The sequence below is a fragment of the Anomalospiza imberbis genome, chromosome 1 (assembly GCF_031753505.1).
Source record: "Anomalospiza imberbis isolate Cuckoo-Finch-1a 21T00152 chromosome 1, ASM3175350v1, whole genome shotgun sequence".
Taxonomy (NCBI): domain Eukaryota; kingdom Metazoa; phylum Chordata; class Aves; order Passeriformes; family Viduidae; genus Anomalospiza; species Anomalospiza imberbis.
In genome coordinates this window covers 104,652,603-104,677,783 of record NC_089681.1, presented here as the reverse complement: position 1 = coordinate 104,677,783, position 25,181 = coordinate 104,652,603, and the positions used below count along the sequence as shown (strand labels likewise).

General features: G+C 41.9%; 1 protein-coding gene and 1 long non-coding RNA gene across 4 annotated transcripts in view; both read right to left on the bottom strand.

The window, feature by feature from the left end:
* ELMO1 (engulfment and cell motility 1) overlaps window positions 1-4,301 on the bottom strand; it is a 300,684-nt gene extending 296,383 nt beyond the window's left edge. For 2 of the 3 annotated variants that reach the window (XM_068203774.1, XM_068203793.1), the window contains exons 1-2: window positions 4,269-4,301; window positions 3,091-3,161 (exon numbers count right to left, since the gene is read on the bottom strand). The gene's annotated coding sequence lies outside the window, so the exon portion shown is untranslated. Of the gene's footprint in view, window positions 1-3,090; window positions 3,162-3,249; window positions 3,274-4,268 lie in introns of those variants that run through there. The other variant, XM_068203781.1, reaches the window with a different exon arrangement.
* A 14-nt stretch (window positions 4,302-4,315) lies between these two features.
* LOC137481889 (uncharacterized) lies at window positions 4,316-5,781 on the bottom strand. Its single transcript, XR_011003744.1, has 3 exons — window positions 5,632-5,781; window positions 5,457-5,563; window positions 4,316-5,001 (listed from the first exon to the last, which is right to left on the bottom strand). It is a non-coding gene; the product is annotated as an uncharacterized lncRNA (long non-coding RNA).
* Window positions 5,782-25,181: the final 19,400 nt, after the last annotated feature.

Here is a 25,181-nt window from a genome sequence, read left to right as displayed (position 1 = left end):
ACTTCTCATTAATATTCCTCTTCAATGTTAACAGTGATCAGAAAACAGAGGAAGCTAGCAGGAAGGTTATGTCATTATCTTCAATGTCACTTTTGTGTCTCACATTTGCAATAATGAAAGATCACACCACAGAACCAAATTCTTGCAAACAGCTTGATGCAAAAATGCTGAGCAAAAGACAGCTCTGCAAGTTTGTGATTCTTCTTCCATTAATCTCTCTAAAACCATATTCATGAAGTTTATTTGTCACATATATATTATCACCGCTTAGATCAGTACTATCAAATCCTTGCCAACATTCTGACTTCTGCCAATTGCTTTTAGTTTCTCTTTCCTTTTCCAGTGCTATATTTGAAGAGAGAGGAGAAAAAGAAAAAAAAAAAAAAGGTGACTGACTTGAGTAGAAGAAAAATTATTCTAAATCCTTTAAACAGTTGCTCTGCTAAATTGACACAAGTTTAACAACGTGTACTTGGCACATTCCTCTTGCCACGAATACAAGAAACTTTAAAAAAAAAAACCTCACTCAAAGCAGAGAAATCTTTTAAAGACACAGCACATACCTTGCTGAACAGTGGTCTGATAGCTGTTACAAAGCCATTTGTAGATTCAAGTGTTTGAACAACAACAAAGACAACATAACTGTAATGGCTTTTTCTTTTTTTGAAATCTTCTTTTTAATAGAATGATGACTGAATGGGAAGTAAAATCCTACAAGCTCATTTTCACTCAAATTGTACATTCCAGACAGTGCAGAGACACAGGAGAGGAGAAAGTCTACTAGACCCAGGTATAACTGTGCAGAAAAATAGACCAGAAGAGACAACAGTACTTTTGCTTGATTCAAGGGTACCTGATGTTTTCTAGCTCCCAGGGTTCCCAAAATCCCATCACCTTCTACAAATGTGGAGAGTTCTTTTAATACAAGGACATTCTGCACATTCACAGCACAGCATGACAAAGAGAGCTCATAAATTTTAAAGAGATTGTTTATTTCAAGGAAACTGACTATCAAGTGACAGCAAAATCTCAGCTCAAGAGGAAAACTGTACTTGATGGCCTCATCTAAGTCCCAAGCAAATCCTTATTTGAGAATCACAGAATTATAAACACTGTGGCTGGCAATATATCAACATAAAGCAAAACAAGAACAACAACAACAAAAGCTTGTTATTGGAACAGGAGAACACTGCATGTTAGTGTGCGAGTGCGCTGGAAGAGATCTGGGGAAACGTTTTGCTACTAACACTTAAATCTATAGGCATTAGCCACTCACTCCATCACATACTGAAGCCATCCAGAGTATCAAAAGAAGAAAGCAACAAGTCTTGCATGTGAACATGGGAGCTCTGCTCCCTGTGTATCAACATGGAAAACATGAGATCATATTCCAACACCACTTTGTAGGCTGGACATTGTCAGAACGCATGTCTGTGAGCCCAAACCTTAAAATCAAAGAGACTTCTACTAGGTAGACAAAAACAAAGAGCGGAAGGAAGGGTGGAGCACCACGTTACTCTTGATCTGTAATTCGCTACCTCGCAGCATTGCTGTCAGGAAGTTCAATGCACAGAGGAGTGTTTCAGCAACAGTTACACTTTTACGAACCAAAATAAGCTTTGTTTGATGAGAACCAGGGTTAAAGGGCATTCAAAAATTACTTTATAGGACAACACAATATGTTGCATCCAAACAGCAGGAATACAGAAGTACTTGCGTTTAAGAGCACCAATGGTCAGGTTATATAATAACAACTGCAGAACTGCAGACACTTTTGGTTACCAAGACTGCTACAAAGTAAGCAGGTAAGAGTTTTTCCTCTCCCCTCAGCAAATTCTGAACTCTTCACCTAGTAATTTTTTCTGGCATATGGAGAATATAAGGGAAAATATCAAAATTGTAAGCATAGAAACCAGTTTTCTTTCCTCTACCCCCTCCCCACCCATCAGCCCATTGTTCATTAGAACAAATCATCAGACAATGATACTCAAGGCAAAGTTGCAAACTACAGAGAAGGCAGGTGTATTGTAGTACACAGTGAGTTTCAAAGAGATTACGAAGAGAGAGAAAAGAAAGTCAACTACCCCTGTGCAACCTTTCCAGTATGAATAAATTGTGATTCAAGTTTGCCTTTAGACGAGTCAATTCACACACTCAGATCCACAGACTGCACTGACAGTATCTTTTACTAATACCCATTTCACATCATGTTCCTGTTTTAACGGTACTAATCTTTCTTTTCTCTGACTAGTGAGTTTTAAAAGCTGCTGCAGTACTTTTAACAGCTTTATGATGTGTGTTAATGGATATTTTGCTAACAGTACACAAGTGGGACTTTTACCAGCAAGCTGTCACTGCTGCTGTTCCTCCTCCCTATCTAGTTACCGGGTCATCAGATTAGATCCCTACCACCTACTTATACAGCTCAAAAAAGAAAAAGGGAAAAAAAAAAAAAAAAAAAGTGGGAATCAGGGAAAGAAAACCTTCAACAAAAGCAAACTTGCAGTTTAAACTGGAAGAACTTTATGTAAATTTCACTGTATTTTCTTTCCTCTGTAATATTCTGCCTAAGCCACTCAATCAAGCAGGAATGACATGGAAAGAATGGGACTAATGCGAACAATGAATGATCCATAAATGTCTACAAGATTATATAACTGAAGATGAGATGGCATGCATGTGTGCATGCATTTGAGGGAAAGGAGGAGAAACAGGCAAGGAGAAAGAGGAGGAAACAACATCCCCAGTCACAGATACAGGACTCAGCACAGTTCTTACTCAGTTTCCCTCACTTCCCAGAAGACAAAGGGCAATCAGGCAGCTGAGGGATAAAAGCAAAAGAAAACCTATTTGCTAATGAATACACTTCAAAACATCCCTGGCTGAAATTGCACCATAACTACAGTATCATGAAACACAGCTCATAGACAACCATGTTTATACTAAGGCAATTAACACACGGTACATTTCCTGCACTGTTATTATCATTGGCATTCTCCCTGTGTTTGTTACACATTTTGAGCCTTGGCAGGTTAAGAGATATTCTTATAAAGTTAACAACAAAACGTTGCTGATTTCAAATGTACTCACTGTTATTTTTCAGGAACTCCTATATTTACTTTACACCATTCTCAGGGGAGAGCTGAACAGTTGTATTAGTTCTGCAAGGAAAAGATATTAAAAATAAACTTTACAAAGGCTTTGAGCCAAAAAACTTCACAAATGTAACTTTTTAGACCCAGTACCCACTTGCTTTACAAGGCTGCACACTGTGGCTTTGCATAATCACCACCCACATTTCAGAACAATCATTTCATCTGAAATTCATCAGCGGTTTGATCACTTGTGTGAGCATAAACTTAGGAAAAAGAGCACACGCACCCCCTCCCACCCCCTAAGAAGCTCTCGGCTGTCGGGTCGAGGGGGAGGCATGCCCTCGGAGGCGGCGGCTGGGTACCAGCGCCGAGCTCGGGGCTGGCTGCCTGCGGGGATGCACTTGCTTCAAAGTTGAGGCTTCTCCCGAGCGGCGCCCGCGGCGGTGCGGACACTTGCTGCGGCCGCAGTCTCCGCCCGGGCCTGACCCCGCGCATTAACCCCCGCGGGTCCGGCCGCAGCCGCTGCCGCACGCCGCCCCCCGCCCCTCGGCCACCCGCCCCCGCGCAGCGACGCGCCGGTCCCGCCGGGTCGGGCGAGGCCCCGCCACCACTCACCCTCCGCGCCCGGAGGTGCGCGGCTCCCGTCCGCTCCCCTCGCCGGCGGCCTCCGGCCACCAGGAGCGGCCGGTGGAGGGCAGGGTTGCCCGGGGCACGGGAGGGGGCTCTGGAGGGGACGGAGCAGAAGGAGGTGGTGGCGGAGAAGGAGGCGGAGGCGCCGGCCAAGTCGTGGCGGGGAGAACCGGGAGGCTGTGGCGGCAGCGGCCAGGGGCCGGCGGAGAGGGCAGGGCGGCGGGAGGAGCCGCTGTGCGAGGCGAGGCGGGTCGGGTCGGGCCGGGCCGCCCCCCCGCCGGCAGCCGCCGTCCGAGGCCCCGCCGCACTGACAAGCACAGCGCTGCGCTTCCTCTTTCTCGCAGCGACGGCGGCCGCCCCCCGCCCCTCACCTCCCGCCGCGGGGACCGGTTGCAGCGCTGGCCCGGGCAGGTGCGGGGCTCGCCAGCCGCCTGACCCGTCCCGTTCCTCCTCCCCGGCTGCCCTCCGTGCCTCTCCGCACTCCCCCGCACCGCCCGGCCAGCGCCGCTGCCGCGTCCCCGCGCCGGACCGAGGCTCTCCTACCTCCGGCGTGGGCAGCGTCCCCCGCCCCGCCGCACAGCGGGGCCGCTCGACCGCCACCGCCGCAGGAGCCGCGCTCCGTGCCGCCGCCTCGGTGCGGTGCGGTGCGCTGGGCTGCCCCCGGCACTATCCCATCCCGGGGCTCGCACAGGCACCCGCCGCTCTCACTTCCTCTTCCTTCCTCCTGCTGGCCGGGCCGCGATGTGCAGCCCCGGGCCGGCCGCCGCCGAGGGGTCCCGCGGATCGGCAGCACCTGCGTGCAGGAGTCGACACCCGCTCCCGCCTCCGCCCGCTGCCGCTCCGCTTCCCCCGCGCGGGGGTGCGGCTGGTGTCCCTCCTCCTGCAGCTCCTAAACGAGGGATTTGAGGCAACCGCCTTGCCTTTGGAATAAGCTATTTGTGTTTTGATGCCGCTTCTCTTCCCAGGGAGCCGCCGCCGCTGAGCAGCCCTGCAGCGGGCAGGCTGCGGCACACGTCTGTTCGCCCCCGAAGCGAGCGAGCCTCCGGGGGAGCCCAGCCCAGCCGGGCCGCTCCGGGCCGGGGCCCCGCCGGGAGAGGGCGGCCGCAGCCCCGCTCCGCACGCGTGCCCGGCTCCGCCGCTGGGTACCAGCTGCTGCCCAGGCCCTGGCGCTTCAGCATCCCCGCGGCCCGCTAGTGCCGGGGAGAGACGAGTGCCTAACTCGTGGCTTTTGCTCGCTGGAAAAGTCCAATATCAGAGCTCTGATTTTGTTCTCCGTCTCCCCGAAAGAAAAGTGATCAATATACTTTGTTTTATTTTTCTTTAATGTCTTACCCCACAGTTACTGTCTGAACTACACAGGGTATGTGACCCTGCAAACTATTGAATTATATCTTCTAATAACAGATAATGAGGGTGATGTTGTACATTTCACTTTGATAAGAACTGTTAGCCACGAAGCCTGGCTGTGGTACAGCAACTTTTATTGTGTGGTGTAACAAAATTTACTTATTGTGAACTATCCCATCATACATGAAGACCAAAACCTGCAGAATTACTGATTCTAATCTTGCATATAATTATGTACAAGATGATCTTTATGCAGGGTAATAATTCCCAGTGATTTCCCATAAAACCACTCTTCTGCAACACCCAAGTCCTCAAACCACAATAACACTGTTATGCATCAGCTGATATTTAAGAGGCTCATTGCTCTGAAAGTCCCACAGCCACTTACTAGGATTTTATACCCAGCAGAATTGCTGTGGGCTTTCCAGAAGAGGAAGGAGACTTTGTTCCTTCCTTAGACTGTAATGCACCATGACAGCAATACAACAGATCTAAGCAAACACTTGGTGTTAGATCTGAGTAAATACGCCAGTGTGAGGCAATAAATGGCATGACTCACCTGAGTCACAGATGACTGTTTTTATAGGACTAGAGCAGAGATTCCACTAAGTGACAGGGTCTAAGAGTAGACCCCAAAACCATGGAAGCTCCTTTTCATGCGCATAGAAACTGCCTGCCCAGTCCCCCCTTCTCTGGCAGCTTTCAGGCAGGTGTGTGGCACAGGTGACAGCAATGCACACTGGTGGAGCTGGGCAGGAAACATCATTCTGCATCCTAAAAACTTCATCATGGCAGCAATTCCCTTTAATAAAGGAACATTTCTCTAAAGCCATTGAGTTTTAGGACCTCCTTGAGCACTGAAATTCATGGAGAAGCTGGACTTTGCATAGTGACATGATTATGCTGGTTCCTGTGTTAAATATACATTTTTAATAATATTTTCATGTTGCTTTATTAAGGTAGAACTCCAACACTGAAAATGTGAGGTCCATATGTAATATATTTTTTATTAAATACACTGAGAACACTTATCAAACCATCTCAAGAGTTTCTCACAGATGCAAAAGGTTTATTGAAAGAGGGATAATATTAACAGCAAGTAAAGGGTGATTAAGTTTGCATTTGAACAGTTTCCATAGTCCTGAGACTTTTCCCCTGCATTTGTTACATGCATTTTGGTGCTTCACATAGAAACCAGAGTGTTTACAACTTAGAAAAAGGCATTGTAAATATAACATAAGGTGTGCAAGAAGGTGTTGTTTATTTCATTTTCCAATATTGGCTCAGACCTGTTTTCCAGTATGGTCACACGGGAGGTAAACATACAGATATACGGTGTTTGAAAAGATGTTTGGAAGAATATTAAGAGTGAACAATATTTAAGATGCAAAATTTCATTCTTCGTGTTTCAATTTTCTCTCACACTCAGCAGCAAAAATCATTAAAATTGATTTCAGCTGTATATTACCATAATAGTTGGATTTTGAGCAGTGCAGGAGAATGGTAATTTACCAGTGCTATTGTAACACAGTTTAAAAGAAAACTTGTGAAAAAAAAATTCTACTAGTTTCTGGGAAAAAAAATCAATACAAAATTCTACGGCACATTTCAAGAGAACAAGCTAGAAAACTGGGGAGCACACTGCAATAAAACCTTTTCTTTATTCCTATTCCTACCTAATATCCATAGTATGGCAGCTATTGCACCAAGATTGGGATTACTTTTGGTCTCCAAAAGTCCAGGGAAGCTCTACTCAGGATAGATATGTACAGGAGCACTTGGGTGCTGTGGTAATTTCCTGATTTATTTAGTAATAGTCCCTTTTCTGATGTCTGCTACGAAAGTGCACCTTAATTTCACAGCTGATGCTTTTACAGCCAAAATCAGAGTGGCTCATAAGACATGGGCATAAGATGTTTGCTAGATAATTCTATAAAGCCAGAAGAGGGAGTGCAGGAACAGAAAACACCAAGAATGAAACATTTTCATTTGTGTGCCTATTTCAGCTACAACCTTAAAGAGATGTAAATAGATAGATAGATAGATAGATAGATAGATAAAAGAATCCAGCACTGCATGGCTGTGCTGACAACAAAGATATTTCAGGATAGTCCAGTAGGTGCTAATCACCTGTAGAAACTCGGCTTGTTGGAATCTCCCCTTGACTGACCCCAAAACTGTAGGAATCATCAAAGCCATTAGTCACTTCTGACAGTGAACACCTTAGATCCTGAGATAAAAGAGTTCCTGACAATTTTTGAAGAAGTTTTGTTACAGTACTTCTGGCCAAAACTCTCCTGATGCAAAAATTATCCAAAATTGCTTTGTTACGCCCAATAGGAAAGATGGTTGGATTTTAGTGTGCATATAGGCTTTATGAATACCAGTATTTTAATGGTGTATAAGTAACTACCTTCAGAGCCTTGCTCATAACCATTAAAGCATACCACAATGCTATCCCTGATATAGAAACAAGATAAAGAATCATTATTACATTTTTACTTTTTAGAATCCACAGATAAACTTCCCTTTATTTTAACTGTACAATGTATTGTATTTGAATGAGAATATTTTGTCTATGCATATGTTCATTTCTGTGAGGGATTAATTAAGCCCTGGGAACAAAATATTAAAACCTTGCTTGTTGGGCCATTCCTTCTAGTGGTGATAATGCTGTGATGAACCTTCCTCTCTGGTAAATTATTCTGCAACAGATTAAAGAGTGAACATGAAGAAAGCTCTCCAGGTGGGGTCTCACCAGATCAGCGGGGCAGAATCCCCTCCCTGGCCCTGCTGCCCATCCTGCTTTGGATGGGATCCTGCTCTTCAAACTTGTCAAACTTTCCATACCATAATCATCTTAGGCGAATACTCGGGTGAAGAGACATAGAATAACCCCTTTGTAGGACAATATGTTCAGTATGTAGTACCTGAACAGCAAGAATACAAAAGAACTTGCTTTTAACTCTCATGTTCATGAGCAACAAGATCTAGAAGAGATTTCATCACAGTCTGCTTCTATGTGAAAAAGAAAAATCTAGAAAGAGCTATAAATGTTTAAGAAAAAAAAAAAACAATTTAATGTTGAAGTTCAGCAAGTTCTGTACTTCAGGGGAGCTTCTCTTCTGTTGCAGTGGAAACAATTAACCATTGGAGCTGCCCAGTGGTTATCATATGTTGGTCCTAACCAGAAAAGCTTAAAACAGACATTTTACTGTGACATTTTACTGTGACACTGGTGCAAGCTAAATGTTATTTTTATAATTTTATAGAAGAAAACTCAATAGAAGGAATAGTCTAGTAAGTGTGGCTTTCACCCTCCATTCTCAGGGCTTAATTCATCCATCGCAGATATGAGGAGAAATAGCTCTTTAGATAGAAGCAGCTTTTGGTCATCCTCAAATGATGAAAAAAAGTGCTTAATGCTTGGCCTAGGGAATGGGATGCTGATTATCAGTCATCTTAGGGAGCAGACCCTGTGCACCTTGACAAAAGAAAGCAATCAGGCAGGCTCCCAGCCCTGGCCAGATGCTGGTTGTGTGGCTGCTGGCAAGGCTTGCCATCTTGCTCTGTGTAACACCAGCTGTTTATCAAAAGTCCTCGGAGAAGGCACTGAAGGAATTTTGATCAGCTTTCCAAGTCATATCAGAGTTGTTTGCTGCATGCCATGTTTTCTTCTCTATCACACAGTGACTTTCCTAATGTCTGTAACACTTTATGATAAAGCTTCCTATGTGTTTCAACAGCATTGAAGTATTAATATTTTTTCTACTCATTTTTAAATCTCCCTTTTATTCCCTCATCTGGAAAGGATAGAGCTAGGCAGCCAGGGAATGGGGACTCCTGGGTTTTGACTCAAGTGTAAGCCTTTAATCCATCACAGAATTATGGGTGAACTGTATGAGTTTTGAGAATTTATTTCCTCCTCTGTCTCCTTCTTTTCTTTCCTTTTGTTCTGTGGTTCAGGGTTTATTTGTTTACTTATTTGTTTATTTTTTAACTTTGTCAGTTTAAGCTCTAAGTTCTCCAAGACAGATTTTTTTTCTCTGTGTGTTTGTAGATAACCAATACATTTAAACTCCAATTTAATTTGGAGTCTCCTGTTACAACTACAGCACAGTTATTGTTAACTAACTTAGCTTTGTGAAGACACTGCATTTTAATTGAGATTTCTACTTCTTTACCCCTCTGCTATCCTTGTAGATAATAGCATTACTGGCCAGTACAAAACCTATAGAAAACTTTGACAAGAAAAGCTCCAAGACTTAGGGACTGCTCAGTCTTTCAAAAGGCTGAAAACCTTCTTTAATATTCACCCATTTTCTAGTCACCTTGTCTTCTTTACAGATTAATATTTGATAAAAGTTGCCTATTTTTATCAATTTAGCAGCTGTGTTGTCTGTGCAGTTGAGGTTTGAAGAGTACTAAGCTATGCCATGTACCACTACCAATCTATAATATTAAAGACAAGTTCATAGAATCATGAACTTATAGAACAGTTCAGGTTGTAGGAGACCACAAAGATCATCTGCCCTTGGGTGCCCCATGGGCAGGGACACCTTCCACCAGACCAGAGTGCTCAAAGCTCTGTCCAACGTGCATTGAACACTTCCAGGGATGGGGCATAAACAGGTGCTCTAGAAATCTGTTCCAGCACCTCACCACTCTCACAGGACAGCATTTCTTCCTAATATCTAATCTAAATCTACCAAAACTCTTTGTTCTATCACTACGTGCCCTTATAAAATGTTCCATTCTTTCTGTGGAGCAGCTGTGTTCAATAGGCAAAAATGACATCAACAAGCAAGAAAGATATGCACTACCCAAACTCAGGATAAATGCCACCCATTCCCCAAAATACAGAGTTTAACACGTAGGGAAAACAAGCAGGTACAGACAACATCATAGAAGTAGTGCAATGTCTGTCTCCAGCAATGACACAGCACAAAACATTCCGAATCAAGCTCAGATTCTCTTGTCCCAGGTCACAGCATGACAAATAGGGCTGCACTAGCAAACCCTCCCTAGGACTTACTCACAAGCCTTTTGACTGATTTTTCACTTTCTTGCTGGAATTAAGACTGTTCTGTCTATCACCCATTCTAATTCCTTCATATTATTAATCGATCAACAGCAACTGTTGGCAGCAGAGCAGCAATAGTTGGAGAGCACAAACTCACTGCTCGAAGGTGTGCTGGATGCCCACTTCTCTAATGAGGTGATTAACTCCAACTGCTTCACTGAATGAACCCACACTAACAAGTGGCACTCCATCAGCAGCAGAAGCAGCACAAATGCACTTGTGAATGCATTTCAGCATTCACACTTGGCCTTTCTCCCTTCTGCATTTATTATTCCATTATTACGGAAAGTCACTTTGCCTGTAAAATATTTTCCCTGCTGTCACATTTTATTTTGCATATTTCTTGAGGAGTGTAATGCTCATGGCTGAAAATGCCTGTCCCTGCCAAAAAAATTCATGATGCTTCAGAGCTAGTTAAAAAGAACTTTTTTAAGCATCCTAACCTTTGAGCATACATTCCTTAGATAGCACAGTATCCTACAAATGTCCATTCAGAATAAACATATGCAAAAACTGGGTGGCAATTTTCCAAACAACTCACTTCAGTGCATGCAATTCTTCAGAGAAGTGGAAAGATTCTGAGTCTTATGTACTATTCACATCATTGTTGGACTATCCTGATTTAGAGGAACTCTGAAAAGCTCAGGCAAAGGTCTTGTAGGTAACACTGTGTCCTGTTATGAACTGATGAAGGTGATTCACTGGTCGTACTCCCCCATGTTTTAATATTGTTCTCCTAAGTACTTACATCTTTCATGCCTCCCGTGTTTTTTCCCATTTCCATCCTCCTTTTATTCAATAGCTCAAAGCACTGTCTACTTTTATTGTCAAGGCCTTGAAGTTAGAGCTTTCATATATATTTTTCATTGCTAATGCATTGTGGTCACTGCATTACATCTTTTCTACTTAACATTTTCCTGCACCTCTCAACATTTTTCCATGTTGCTTTCCTGCCTGCTTTACCTGATCTAAGCAAGGCCATCCTTTGGCAAGGCTTTGGGGCAGGTTTCCTTCCCAGATGACAGTGATAAGGGTGGAGAGGAGGACAAGGGTCGGGTAGGGCTTGGTCAGTCAGACTGGTACAGACAGGAAGCAGCAGCCTTGGTCCACAGCCTGGCATTTAAAGATGAACTGCAAATAGGTATTTACAATTATTTATGAGCTGCTGTAGCTATGTGGTAAATTTTCTTTGCTGTGGAGCTCGTAATCTCTGGCAAAGGGCAAAGCAGATGACTGGAGGCTGCAGTCCCTCAAATGCCCTGGCCTGAACCAGCAGAGTTTGAATCCAAGGTTTTCATTTGGAGAGTTACCATCACCTTGTGAGTGTCACAAGTTCAGTTTCCAAACCTGATGTCAGAGACAGAAGAATGATCTATTTGCTGAAGTGTGGTTTTAAGTCAACAACTCTTCAAGTATTCCTATCAAACTTGATGGATACTTTGGGTTAAACCACTATTTTTTAAAAAGAGAAATTTTTTAGTCTGACACTTCTGAATGAAAAAACATGGCAAAGCATGTGACCTTTCAAGACATAAGCTATCTAAAATTCCTATTCTTTAAAACAATGAAGAAAATTAAATATTTTTTTCAGAATAAAATAAAATAAAATAAAATAAAATAAAATAAAATAAAATAAAATAAAATAAAAAAGGTACCAGAAGGTTATTCTGGTACCACAACACAGTTATAAAATTTTAAAATACTTATATAAATATATTTATAAAAATAAATATATTTAAATTTAATTTAAAATAAAATATTTTTCAAATCAACTCAAAAAACCCAGAGCATGGGAAGTATCTTCTAGTTCAGCCAACAAATTGACAGACTCTTTACTGTGAATGTCTAACTTACACCCTTCTTAATGGCTTAACAGTAAAAGGACTGAACATCTGCAGCTCCTACTCAAGTTGGACATTTAGTATTTATAAGCCAATAGAATCATCTGGTTGGCAGCAGTTGTGGGGGGAAAAAAAATCAAGCCCTTAATTTGTCACAAGTGCCTAAGTAGCAGTAGAAGTGCTTAAATTTACACCCCCCTGCTAGAAAGCATTGACTACTACAAAAGGTTTGCAATTCTCCCACCTAGCAGGGAGCCTAAATTCCTGCCCCAGGATACAAGATGCCCCTGCTGTCTTCTTAATCTAAATTGTGGGGGAAAATGTGTCCTTTTAGGTCCCAAGGACTAATTAGTCAATGCTTGTAAAGATCTCTGAAGGTGAAAAGTGTATCTAAGCTTTACCATGACAGATGGCTATGCTTTAATTTTAAAGGTTTTCTTTATAAAAGCTGTTTTGTGGAAGCACTTTCTCTCTTCACTGTCCACTAGTGCAGATGATTCATTTTGAACTGATGTACAGATGGGGGAACAGGATGGCCAAAACCTCTGTTCTGGCTGTGAGCATTCAGAGAGAAGAACCTTAAATATTGATTTACTTTATGAACCAGAGTTCCCAACTGTCTTGCGGTAGTGTAAAATATCATAAAATGCTGCCAATTCTGCTTGTCTCTTCTCTTTCCCATCTGTGATAGTTTTACAGAATATCTTCCCAAAAATAAATTAAGTGCAAGACCTCTGGAGAACAGAATGGTCTGTGTGTCACTGAAAGTGGTGTACTACACCGTGTTCCCACACCTGTCCTCATGCCCTGTTACAATTAGCATCTTGCACAGATCCTTGAGCATATGTTTGCTTTGTCATCCTGTGGAATATTCCACTACTCTACACTACAGCAAACTGTCAAAGTCTTTGCTGAAAGAAATAATGACTAATGATTTATGCTAAAATCAGCACTGAAATCCTTTGCTGCAAAAACTGCTGTGGTGTAAAAACAGCAAGAAGACAGCTCACAAGGTTTTGCTGATTGTCTCTTTTGCTGATTGTCTCCTAAGGAATGGCACAGAATTGATAAGCCATAGTCTCATGCTTACATACAGCATGTGTTTTATGGAAGAATCTAGAGAGAGAGAATACAAAAAATGCTGGAAGGATTTTGCAGGCTGACCTTGCTAACCATATCAAGCCTGCCACTAGAACTGCTCAGAACAACAGCACTTTCCAAGGGACAAAATTGTAGAGTCCAGATTACTCCTACGAATATCAGTACAGTACACTCATTGATAAAGAGTAACATAAACCTTCTAATGGAAATTATGATTTTTTTTTAAAAAAGCCTCATAGAGAACTGACCATTTTCCACAAACATATTTTCGTGGTGCTGTTTCCTGTGAAATTTCTCCCCTTGCAGATTTTTTAACTAGAAAATGCTAGAGTTGATTTGGGTTTTGGTTTGGTTTTCTTCCCTTCTTCCCCACAGTTTTTGTCTTAATATATATGCATGTTAGGTACATCCATTCTGAGAACAGCTCCAGTCATTGCTATATTGTTGAGCTAGACATATTCCCTGGCATTTGGAGGATGGGAGCTGATCTGATGTGTGAACTTGACTCCTTTTTTTATTTCTTTTCCATTGGATAATGGGGCCTATAGGCCTGGAGAAGAGTTCAGCAGAAAAAGGATAAGAAGCTTTCTGCAAGAAGCATGAAGTCAGCAGCTCTAAAATGTTGGGCCACCTAGCTGGAAAGACATTAAGTCTACGTGCTGCTGTGGAAACTCCCTGCTTTTTTTCAGCAGGAAGCTGGACTCTTTTCCAAACTCTATGTTTCTTTCTGATTAATGTTCAACCTGCCTCCTCTGTAGCATATAGGATCTGCCATCCCTCAAAAAGGAGCTTCTCAGATGGCAGTTCGCACACTTCAATATCAGGTCACACTAGAGGCATGGGGTGCTCAAGCCTTAGCCTGAAATGCTACTTAGAATTACTACTACTGAAATGGACTTAGAATTTTGATGTGGCTGGAGTTTTCTCTGCACTTACCTGCTTCCCTATTTCTCCAAGTAAGGAGCCAGGCAAATATTTGTTTGGAAAAAATACTGCTGATCAAAAGAAAACTAACTTGCTTTGCTGTGATGTTAACCAGAATCAAGCTATCACATAAGGTCTCTGTCCATATGCTATTCGTCCTGATGCTGGTTGAATCATCTACATCTTACTCTTAGCTGTGACTTCATGTTGCGTCCTGTACCATTAGTCAAATATTTCAGTAATTGCAGCATCTTATTTTTCATTAGAAAGAGATACTAAAGCAAAATCTGCTATCTTTGATGCAGACTTGCCAGTTTACAGAGGATGTAACTAAACTGCATTTCCTTTAGTATAACAGAAATCAAAGAGCAGAAGACAAGTTGATGGACTACATGATTTTGTTCATTTATACTTAGTCCAAAAGTCTTCTTTGTATGTTTTGCTCAGTGCTCCAGCTATGTTGCTTGGGGTTTTCTATAACTACTTCTTTGATGTGTCCTGCTATTCATACATTTAACTGTCTTTCAGTGCACACTTCAATGCCACTCCCTCATTTTCCGTTGTTTATCCCTGGAAATCTCCTCAGATGGAAGAGATTAATGGAGTGAAGTCAGCCTGTTTAATGTTGGTCTTTTGGACAGTACTTGGTGCTCACTAATTATTTCTTACTGGTCCTGTATCTGGTTCTTGGCATTTTTAAGACCTGTTTCATCATGAAGATGATTTAAAAACCTCTCTGCTCTTTTTTTCTCTCTTTTTTTTTTTTTTTTTTCTTTTCATATCTTCTCTGCTGTGGGTGAAGGGCAAAGAGCAATTTCCAAAGAAACATTTCAGTCTCTTAATCAATGAAATTAAATTCACTTTGGGAGTCCCCCAAAAATGCTGAACCTCATTCTTGTGCAGTAGATTGGCCCACTTGATAAAATTGTTGTCTTGATAAAATTGTTCTTAATTGTGTCACAGAAGTTTTCCCTTTTCCTCATGCACACATCTCTAAATATTGTTACTCTCACTATGCTGTTCTTTATGTTCACTTGAATCATTTATCTTGTGGCTTTAGCAGCCATCAGGTCATTTTATTCTCTTTCTTGGGAACCACATTTGTTCAAGACTTTGTGTTTTAGAATTATATAGTGAGGGGGCTTATTTTATCTCAGAAAGGCAGCAGCTCTGTCGCCCCCTTCCCATTTTTTGTCACTCATCTCATCATCAAAGCGTTGTTTTGACAAGAGCCAGGCAGTTTTATTTCTTTGGTTTATTCCTCCCAGGCTCTCCCTTCCCATGACTTGACACTGTCCCACTACATAGACTCACGGATTCTGACACTGACAGTCATCAATAAAACAAGATGTGGGCATCACAACACAAAAAATCTGAGTCCTTTTTACACAGCAGATAAAATGCATCTTTGCGCTCATCCTACACATTGGTAGGAGCTTGTGCTCAGTGTTGATGAGTTCTCCAGGCTGACATCTGAGTATAGCAGAGAAAATTCCTTCTTATATGGGAATCCACTGGCAGCGGCTTGTTTATTTGGCACTCTGGACAGTTCTTCCACAGGAGATCAAACCAATCACCCCAGTCAGGGACACTTTCTGGCGCCAGGTGCTTTATGAAAGATCATTGCTTATTTGCTCTCCTGGCCAGCCTGTGTACTCACAGGACTGCAGTGCCCACATCAAACAGGTAATGGCTTTTAGAAGGCTTTATTTTGCACCATCAAGCACTGCAAACATTGCTTCCTGACAGTGGGGTACAGATGTGCAGCACAGGTACCATCTCCTCCCACTGCCTCACCTATACATCTTGCCCATGGCAGATCTGGGGGAATCAGCTGCTCTAACAAAAACAGAAGAGCAGCTTACTCTGGAGTGTATGTGTCATACACACAGACAGATTCATCCCCTCATTCCCTGTCATTCTCAGCTGGGAATAAACAAAAATTTATGATTTTGTTTCCAGAAAACCCAAACAGTCTCCTCACTGGCATCAACCCCACATACAGTTTAGAATAAGGTCCTAGACACACGAGCAGGAGAAACCAGAAAAACTTTTGCTTAACAGAACAAGAATTGTAACCCCTCACTCCCAAGTATGTCTTTTAAGTTTAACCAAAAAAAAACTATGTCTAGGCTTCCCAGCACCAGCAGACAATTCTAAAGACCATCCCTCAGTTCAGTGCCTTCAAAATTGTCCTTTTTCCCCTTTTTAAGGTGTTTATATAGCCTATATAGCTGTAGCTTGGAAACAAGTTGCTAAAGCACTTTAAAAGTATTTTTCCAGGAAATTACTCTGGCTCTTCTTGCTTTCTATAATCACAACATCAAAACAATGTCTGCTAAAAATACAGGCAGCTAAAAAAAGGTGGGAAGAACGTGTTCACTTTGGCTTGTATCACAGAGTTTGATGCAGTTTTTGCTGCAGAATGAGAGCAGCTGTGCTGTAATTAACAGAGAGTCTGGAACAGAGAAGGTGGTCATTTGTCCTTGAAAATCATTGGGGTTTTGGGTTTTTTTTTTCCCCTGGAGATGTACTAAGCAAACACTTGCTAGACATTTGTTCTTTTGTGATATACCATTATTAGCTTGTGTTGTTACAGGTTTTCCACTCATTGCAACATAGAATTTCATAAATAAAAAGAGGGACCCTGAAGGCCCTTTGTGAAATATGAAGGTGTTCAAAGATCTACTTTCACTCCCTCAGAAGAGTTTACAAATAAGCCAAATAGCTGCCCTTTTTTTTTTTTTTTTGACAAATGGCAAGCCTGAAAATAAAAATAACTACTGCTTGTTAGAATCAGTAGGAAGAAGGGGCTTCTGAACAGTTTCTGAGGATGCAGACAACCTATTGTGGAAGGAGTACTAAAACAGATCATTGAATGGATCTGGTGAAGATGAGGAAAACTAATTATTTGCTGTAATTAGTTGCCTCCCAAGATGAGGAGGCCGGATGCTGGAGTGGCGTGGCTCAGCAGCCGCCCATTAAAATCAAGAGGCCCCAAGTGGTTTTCTCCAGCTGGGGGTCTGGTCCTTGGCTGCCTGCTGCAATCATGGATTTGAAACAGACCTGTTTGATGTGGGATGTGACAGAATTCACAGAATCACTAGGGTGGAAGAGACCTTCAAGATCATCGAGTCCAACCCATGCCCCAACACCTCAACTAAACCATGGCACTGAGTAAAACAAAGTGTTGTAGTTTAGCATAGTTCTCTTACACACACTCACACGAAAAAGAGAACACAAGTACAGTTCCATAGGGTCAGAGAAACTTCATTATTCCCAACCGACACTGAGCAATGTCTGGGGTCTTTTTCTAAGGATCAAAGTGTCAAGTTATGTATGGGTATTGGATCTTCAAAGAGACAGGAGCAGTTGTTTTTATTGCATGAATACATCAGCCTTGAAGGCAAAGAGTTCAGAATATTAAAGTCCGTGCTAAAAGCTTTCAGGCATAGAGTCCCAATGTTCTGAGCAGAAGCAGCAGCAGCTAGCAGAGGCAACTGCCAGGTTTTTTTTTGCACCCCAGTGCAGGGGGATTTTATTCATAAATCATCCAATCAGCTAAAAACATGATCCTAAAAAATTCTTCCTACATCTATCTGAGCTTAAATCTAATGTGAGGAAGTAGTGTCAGTTTTTAACAAAATCTACGCATATAGTTCTATCTGTTCACGCAAAGAGTTACATCTGTTCTACCTCGAAATGTAAGCAATATTCTGCTATGTTTTCATTATGTCTGGAGCTAAGTTAGTTTTGTGAAAGATATCACTACTGAACTTTAAACTAGGCTTTAGGGCTTTTTACTAGCTAACACAGTTTCTTAAGGCACTTAAGATATATTTCTACTTACTTAAAACTAAAACTTACACTCCTACTTCATGTCTATGTGGCTTAATGTAGTTTCTGTAAAGGTTCCAATTCAATCCCTACATTCCTTTCTCTCTCTGAGGGACTCAGAGAGGCTTCTATTTCATGCACTCCAACATCAAAGAAATGACAGAGCAGGCTTTAGACCTAAACCATACAATATGTAATCAAAAGCATCACATTTTTTGCAGCAGTTCATTTCTGGAATTTCTGAAAGCAGTATGTTTTTCCAGACCCAGTATCCTCACAGCACCTAGCTATATGTACTCTACAGAGTACAAATTTCTCTCTACAGTTTGCTCTCAAAAACCTTTTAGAATGTTTCCCTAGGTGATGAGCAGTTCAGAACTAGTTTCTTTTGAGGTATTACATTTAGTCATCTCTTTGTGTGAGATAGAAAGGAGACCTTAAATGAAATACCCTTGAGAAGAGTTCTGGAAAAGGCAGGGGAAAAAAAATAATCAGGATCGGAAAACAAGATGACATAAAGGCCAGAAGTGGCTATATATTTTTAGCAAGGTTACTGGGGACAAAAGAACCTAAGCAAGCTTAATTTATTCAACAAAGCAAATCACAAAAAAACAATTGTTAGGCCTAATGTGATTCAAGGATTCAGGATGTGTGTCTGCTTACCTGGGGACATGAAGTAGCTTCAAAATCTTTTCACCTCGCATTTGAGGCAGCTGGTCCCTCACTCCTGTTGCATTTGGTATCAATTTGGGGTGATCTCATAATTGACTCAGTCTCCTAATCATGCTTGTCACAGATGGGTGCTGCTGAAAACAGTAATTAATTTACAGAAGATCAGGAATAGTGGAAAAACATTACTCATTCAATTAAAACTACTGGCTTTGCTGGCTCTGAAATCAAAAATGCTTATTAAGCATTAGGAAGGGATTTCTGCCATGTTATTTTTACCATTTATTTCCTTAGGTAAGATCATAAGCTACAGGTGGGATCAATGCTCAGATTTTCTGCTAGCTGAGGTGGGCAAGAATCACTTGGAAAGGCAAAATTTAAGGAAAATAAAATCTTTCCCTGAAGGTTCATTCTTACCCCTGGAGAATGAGCTGTGTTAATTGTTAAAATATGGGTGAAGAAACCCAGGCTCCCACCAACCCAGTAGAAATCTTGTCATGAACTTCAGCGGGGCCAGGATTTCCATCTTAATGAAAATGCCTTTTAATTTAATAGCCTCAACAACAATTCAGTAATGTACTTTAGAGGTCTGCATTTTTTAAAATTGCTTGTAATTTTTTAGCAAAATTCCAATCATATGTCCTGAGAGTGGAGCAGCCCTTTTTACAATAGACCAGTTTGGGGGCTGCAGTTCAGACAGAATTTAGTGTAGTTGTCTTTTGTGCCTTAAAAACAAGAACAAGATAGAACACAAAAGGCTGAATTTGGTGCTGATTTGCTCTCATGTAAATCTAGAGTTTCTCCACTGGAAGAGAAGGGTATTTTTCTGGGTGTCTCATCTTCACACAGGAGCAGATTTTGGTCTGGTGTCACTAAACATTTCATATGAGCTGTGACAAATTTATGAGTACTGGAATTTTTTCCTTTGTTAATGCTTGGATAAGTGCTGGATTGCTCAACAAGAAGCTCTCTTGAGAATGTTCTTGCTTTGTTTCAGCAAAACACAATGTCCCTGGGCGACTCCTGTTTTCATAGCATCTTTCACTGTAGAACAAACATGATAATAAACCTGTTGGAATAATAAGTTCCTGGCTGCTGACCAGGAGGTTTTTCCTCAACATGAGTTAGAGGTTTGCTTTGGGCACCAAACCAGAGGGCTATCTACTTTTCCATTCTTCCCCTTTTAACTTGTTTTATGTTAAAATTTTATGTCTTGTTTTCTTTAAATGAAGAAACCAAGACATATGCACTAACAAAACACAAACTGGCATTACTCATCCATCATCTTAGGTAGTGGAACAGAAAGAAATGCACTTTCCTAACATCTATTTTCAGGTTTGTCTTGGGGAAATTGTCTGAAATTCTCTATTGCTTATTTGATCCTGAAGGATTAATATGATATCTCTTCTCTAAACAAAAATGCATGGAGAAATAGCAGGTTTCATATCACATTGAGTTGAGAAGTTAGGGGAGACTAATCCACGGTTCTGCCTTAAAGATCATCTATATCTTTTGGTCTACAGTGTTTTTAGTTTCCCTTATATGCAAGCACTAATAGTCCACAAAAAACAATGATTAATTGCCTGTGTCTCAACTCAAGAAGTGCTGTTACAAATTTCTATATCAACTGCTTATCCAAGTTTCACATTATGCCAGTTATGATCTCTAGGATGGCTCATGAGGATCGGAGAAACTCTAGCCCTGGAAAAATGCAGCTGCTTGGAATATGAAAAGTAATACAGCAGTCTATTTTGTCTCTGTTTACTTTCTTCCCAGGGAGAATCAACTGCAAAGCAGCAACACATCAGTGCAGTGTCCTCCAGCCGTGCTAATTTACCAAATGTGTACTGTTTGCCAATTTGTGGTCACATTACAATATTTAGCATAGCTGGAGCACCAGAGAGATACTTTCAGTTTTGGATATTTCATAAAATGAGATGCTACAACAGATGATACCACTCCCTTATCCAGCATCTTCCCCTTAGCACCCTCTAGTACAGATGCTTTAGTAGAAAATGGGAAAACTACATAATGCTTTGGAGGAAAGAGCAGTGCTTTACCACAGCAAGTAACTCCTTTATTATGCCTGCTACTGATCCTGTACCTCCAAAAAATCCAGCTCTTGGTCACCTTAGTTTAGTAATAACTTTCTACAATCCTGGAGTTTGTCATCCATGGAGCACTACTGACTTAGTTCAGCAGCATACCGTGGCAGTCGCTGGGGTATGGACCATTCTTAGAGGATATTAATCAACTGAAGTCGAAAAGGCAAGAAATACGGAGTGGCATGTGCCAGTGCTACCGTGAAATTCAGAAGTTCTTCTGTTTATTTGAGAACTTGGTGTTCCTTTTGCAGGGCAGCTGAAATAGTAATGACTATTCAATACTGAAATAATCATTGATGAATAACCAAACTGGTAATCTGTATCTATCCTTGCGTGTTAATACAGAAATGAAAAAATATGTGCAGACTGTGGTGTTGTCTAGAGCAGCTTATTTCCACAGGAGTCAAAGGAAGGAGGGAAAGGAGAGTAAGAGTGAGAATATAACTGGGAAAAATGCTCATTGCATCCTAAAGTGGACACAGCTCAGTTCACAGAGAGGTAAAGTGCACAATATTTAAGCACAGCTATAAGCTTTTATTGCTTAAGTTAAGAAAAATAATACCGTAGGTTAAAAAACAAAGATAAATTTTCCAAAAATTTCAAGCTGTACTTCATGTATGTTCCTGTATAATCAGAGTAACTGTGTTTCATAAATACCATTTTAAGTCATTCACTGTCTTGGCTGAGGATCTACTGAGCTGATGCAAATGCTGTATCCCATTGATTTCTTATGAGAATGCATCAGGCTCTGAATACTGATCCTTTCAGTGGGAAACAGCAATAACTTAATAATAATGTAATTAGTAGTTTGCAATGGCACACTGTCTTTCCCTCACACATCTCCAAGTGCTGGCAGGTCACTGCAGACCTCACTGCTGCCCTTATGCACAAGAACCTCTATCACAATGAACAACTTCACCAAAATTAATGCTGAAGGCACAAAGGAGACAGGCAGAGTTAGTGGTTGGCTTTAAGTGTAACAGAAAACTAGTGTGAGTGGGGGGATGTTTATTGTACGAGTTTCAGGGCTGGGAAACAAAGTCCCAGTGTAATTACAGAACTTGCCCAAGGCCACAAAATAAGGCAGTGGCAGAGAGTACATGGCAGCTCCCACAGCTCGAGTCTTACACTCGTGCTTCATTTTGCTAACAAATACTTTTAGAAACACAAACAATGATAATCACATCCCAGGGCACACTTAAATTGCAATGTATTCAGACTGTATGAATGCAAATATGTTCTTCCATAAACTCCAATCCAGGACAGTACCAAAGGACACATATTGCCCACAAGGTGCTGCTTTTGATTCCTTCTGCTACAGGTATTCCTTGAAGAGATATCTTTATTATACAAGTTGTTGATAACAGAGTAACCCTTTCCCAACAAGCAGCTTTTCTGAGTCATTCATGCTGTGATTTTAACTGCAATCAGACTTGTTTTAGCATATTTAGTCATGAGGTCTTAAATATAATGGAAATGGAGTTATTTTTAATGCAGTGTAAAGCAAGATGGAGTGAAGCTTGGTAAGATCAATCTCAAAACTTCGGAAGGAGGACCATTTCCAGGCTCTTTTCCCTTCCCGTGTACAGAAATAGTATTTCAGCAGTTTCCTAAGGAAAAGCCCTGTGGAACTGCCTTCCATACCTATCAGAGTAGCATGCCCCAGCATGACTACACAGTGCTACACTGTCCCCATTGACTGTCCCCTCCAGCAGCCTCTGCTGCTTAGCACTTGGTGGGCAGACTGTGAGCAAGCAAAGATACCAGTCAGAAGTTTTGGAACCTCTTAGCCAAATATGAGGCATCCAAACTGTTTTTCAGACCTTGTGATTACCAGCAAAAGTAAATATCCAAAGTGTCAAATAAAGATATTGCAAGACAAATGCATTCTCCCAATAGCACACCCATCAAGATAAAATCACGCAGCAGTAGAAATCATGCAGACATTTGTGTTGCAGCAGGAGCATGTGACAGTACAGGTTGTCAGTATACTGGACAATGAAGCTTGAGTCCAGCCAGAAAAGCAGAATTCCCTCTTGTTTTTCAGCTGGTGCTGCCCTGTGGATTACATGCAGAATGGGGTGAAATAACAGACCAATATGTTAGGGATAGGGCCAAAAACATGCTCCAAAATAGGATACTGTAAAGTTTAAATCCCCATTATGGGCCCCACCACATCAAGATTATTTCTTCAGGGAGGTTTCAAATAATAATCTCTGCAGAAAAGCACAATAAGATGCTTACCCAGCAAGCCATCCCACATTCATGGAATTTTTCTCCCAGATCTTCTTGGATGTAAAGTTCAGGGTTAGGAAAATCCATGGAGAGGTTTGTTGCAACTTGAAACAAGGATGTCTCAAAGTCTATTTTTCAGGTACTGAGTTTAACCACCAAGTATTTCTGTCCCATCTTTCTGTGTTTGGATGATCAGACCTGCAGCAAGTCTTGAAGAAGTGCTTGGACTTTTACCTCTCTAAACATTCCCTTCTTGCTCAAGCACATCTAACTGTTAAGTATATTTTAAAAATGAGAATAAATGAAGTTAATCTTGGAGAATGGGGCTTGTGTTATTCCAGGGGGTGGTGTGCGTGGGTGGGTGCAAGTATGCTGAGTAATCATAGGATCACAGACTGGTTTGGATTGGAAGGGACCTCAGAGATCATCTTTTTCCAACAGCCCCACCATGGAAAGGGGCTTTTCCATTAGACCAGGTTGCTCAAAGCCTCGTTCAGCTTGGTCTGGAACATTGTCAGGGATGGGTCAACCACAACTTGTCTGGGCAATCTGTTCCAGTGTGTCAACACCCTTACAATAATGAATTTCTTCCTAATATCCAATCTAAAACTGCTATCAGTTCAAAGTCATCCACCCCCCTTGTTCTCTCAATACATGCCTTTAGAAAAAGTCCCTCTCCAGCTCTATTGTAAGCCCCATTCATGTATTGGAAAGCTGCACTAAGCTCCCCCCAGAGCCTTCTCTTCTCCAGGCTGAACATCAACTGTCTCAGCCATTCAATGCACAGATGAAGCCCAAAAAATAAAATTTGACTGCTAAAGAGACGAAAAATGTTAACTGCCTTCTGGTAGTTGAGAGAAGTGTGAGGTCAATGTCACAGAACGGAAAAAAACAAAAACAGTCTAGTTGATTCAGGCAGATAATTCCCAAACAGTGTATGAATAATTGTGTGGTCCACTGAGCTCAATCCTTTGGAGGCTTTCCAAGGAAAACTTTGATGCTATCGGTACATGCTGGACTGTGCCAGTTGTCCATGGAGAAATAGAGTTTGGGGAAAAGCGTGAGACCTTGTGAACAATCCTTTGTTTTAGTGAGTGGGAAGTAAGAAAAAGGCCTGTTTCCTTTCCTGTCAGATGGCCCTGCACGAGACCAGTCATTGTGCTCTCAGTGCTGGCCTGAGCAGCACTACGGTGTTGTCACCCATGGGGCAGGGGCAAATGTAACAGCCCACTCCCTTCTGCAAAGCCCAGGACTACAGCACACCTAGCTTTTGCAAAGAAAAAAATCCCAGTTAAAATCAGGGATGTACTGTATACAATGATCCTGGCAAGGAATTCCCAGTACCTCATGGAAGCGCAAGCAACCTTAACAAGTTAATTTCCCAGGAGGAAAATGCTGGGAAAATTCAATCTAGGATAACATGACCAGTACAGTCTTTACCTGAACCCAGAGAGAAGGGAACTGGCTCTCTCAGAACCCCTGTGCTCGCCTGCCAGAAGGAGAGGGTGCCAAGCATGAGGTGGAAGAGGAAGCAGATGTGGGAGAGGAGACCAAGCGTGTAAGTCAGCTGAACCACAGCCAGATAAATCCCCAGGCAACCCACCACAGGCAACTTCCCTTGGAGAGCAAAGCTGGAGTGTTCTGCTAGAAAATAAAGCCTGTTAAAGAGGCTGTTTATTCTGGTTCACTTCCTATAAGTGACTTGGTGACCTTGGAGTGCGTGTTTGCAGTTTGAGTGGCAGGCTGTCGGCACGAGCACTCACCCCACTGATACCTACAGAGCACACAGCCCTCAGGAAAGGAGAGCTCAGCCCATGTTTTTATCTTACTACAAATGGTTGAGACAGGCTGCTCTGTTGGACCGTGTTCCTCAGAAGCTGGACTGAAAGGATATCCTTCACTCCCCATGGGCTCAGCCTGGCAGGCAGCAGTCCCTGAAGAGAACTCCTCTGCTTGCTCGACATTGTACTGCAGCTGAAAGGGAGACTGGAACTCCAGGTCTCAAACAAGACCCATACGCAGCTGGCAAAGCCTGTCCAAAAACAACCCATTAGTTATCATGGCTTTTTAGTGAGGGGAAAGTAATCAGTAGGATTTGGTCTTCTCCTGAAAAGTTACTATTTTCTTCAATGAAACACTGGAAGCGAATAGAAGACTGCTGCAGGCACATTCTTCTTTCTCTCAGGATTTTTCATAGAGGAGCACAGAGGAAAGAAAGAGAAAACAATTTCTATTTCTGCTCCTTGTTTTTTCCATGTGGAATGTGTTTGGAGAATTGTTTACCTGGGGAGATTGCTTGATTGGATTCTCATGA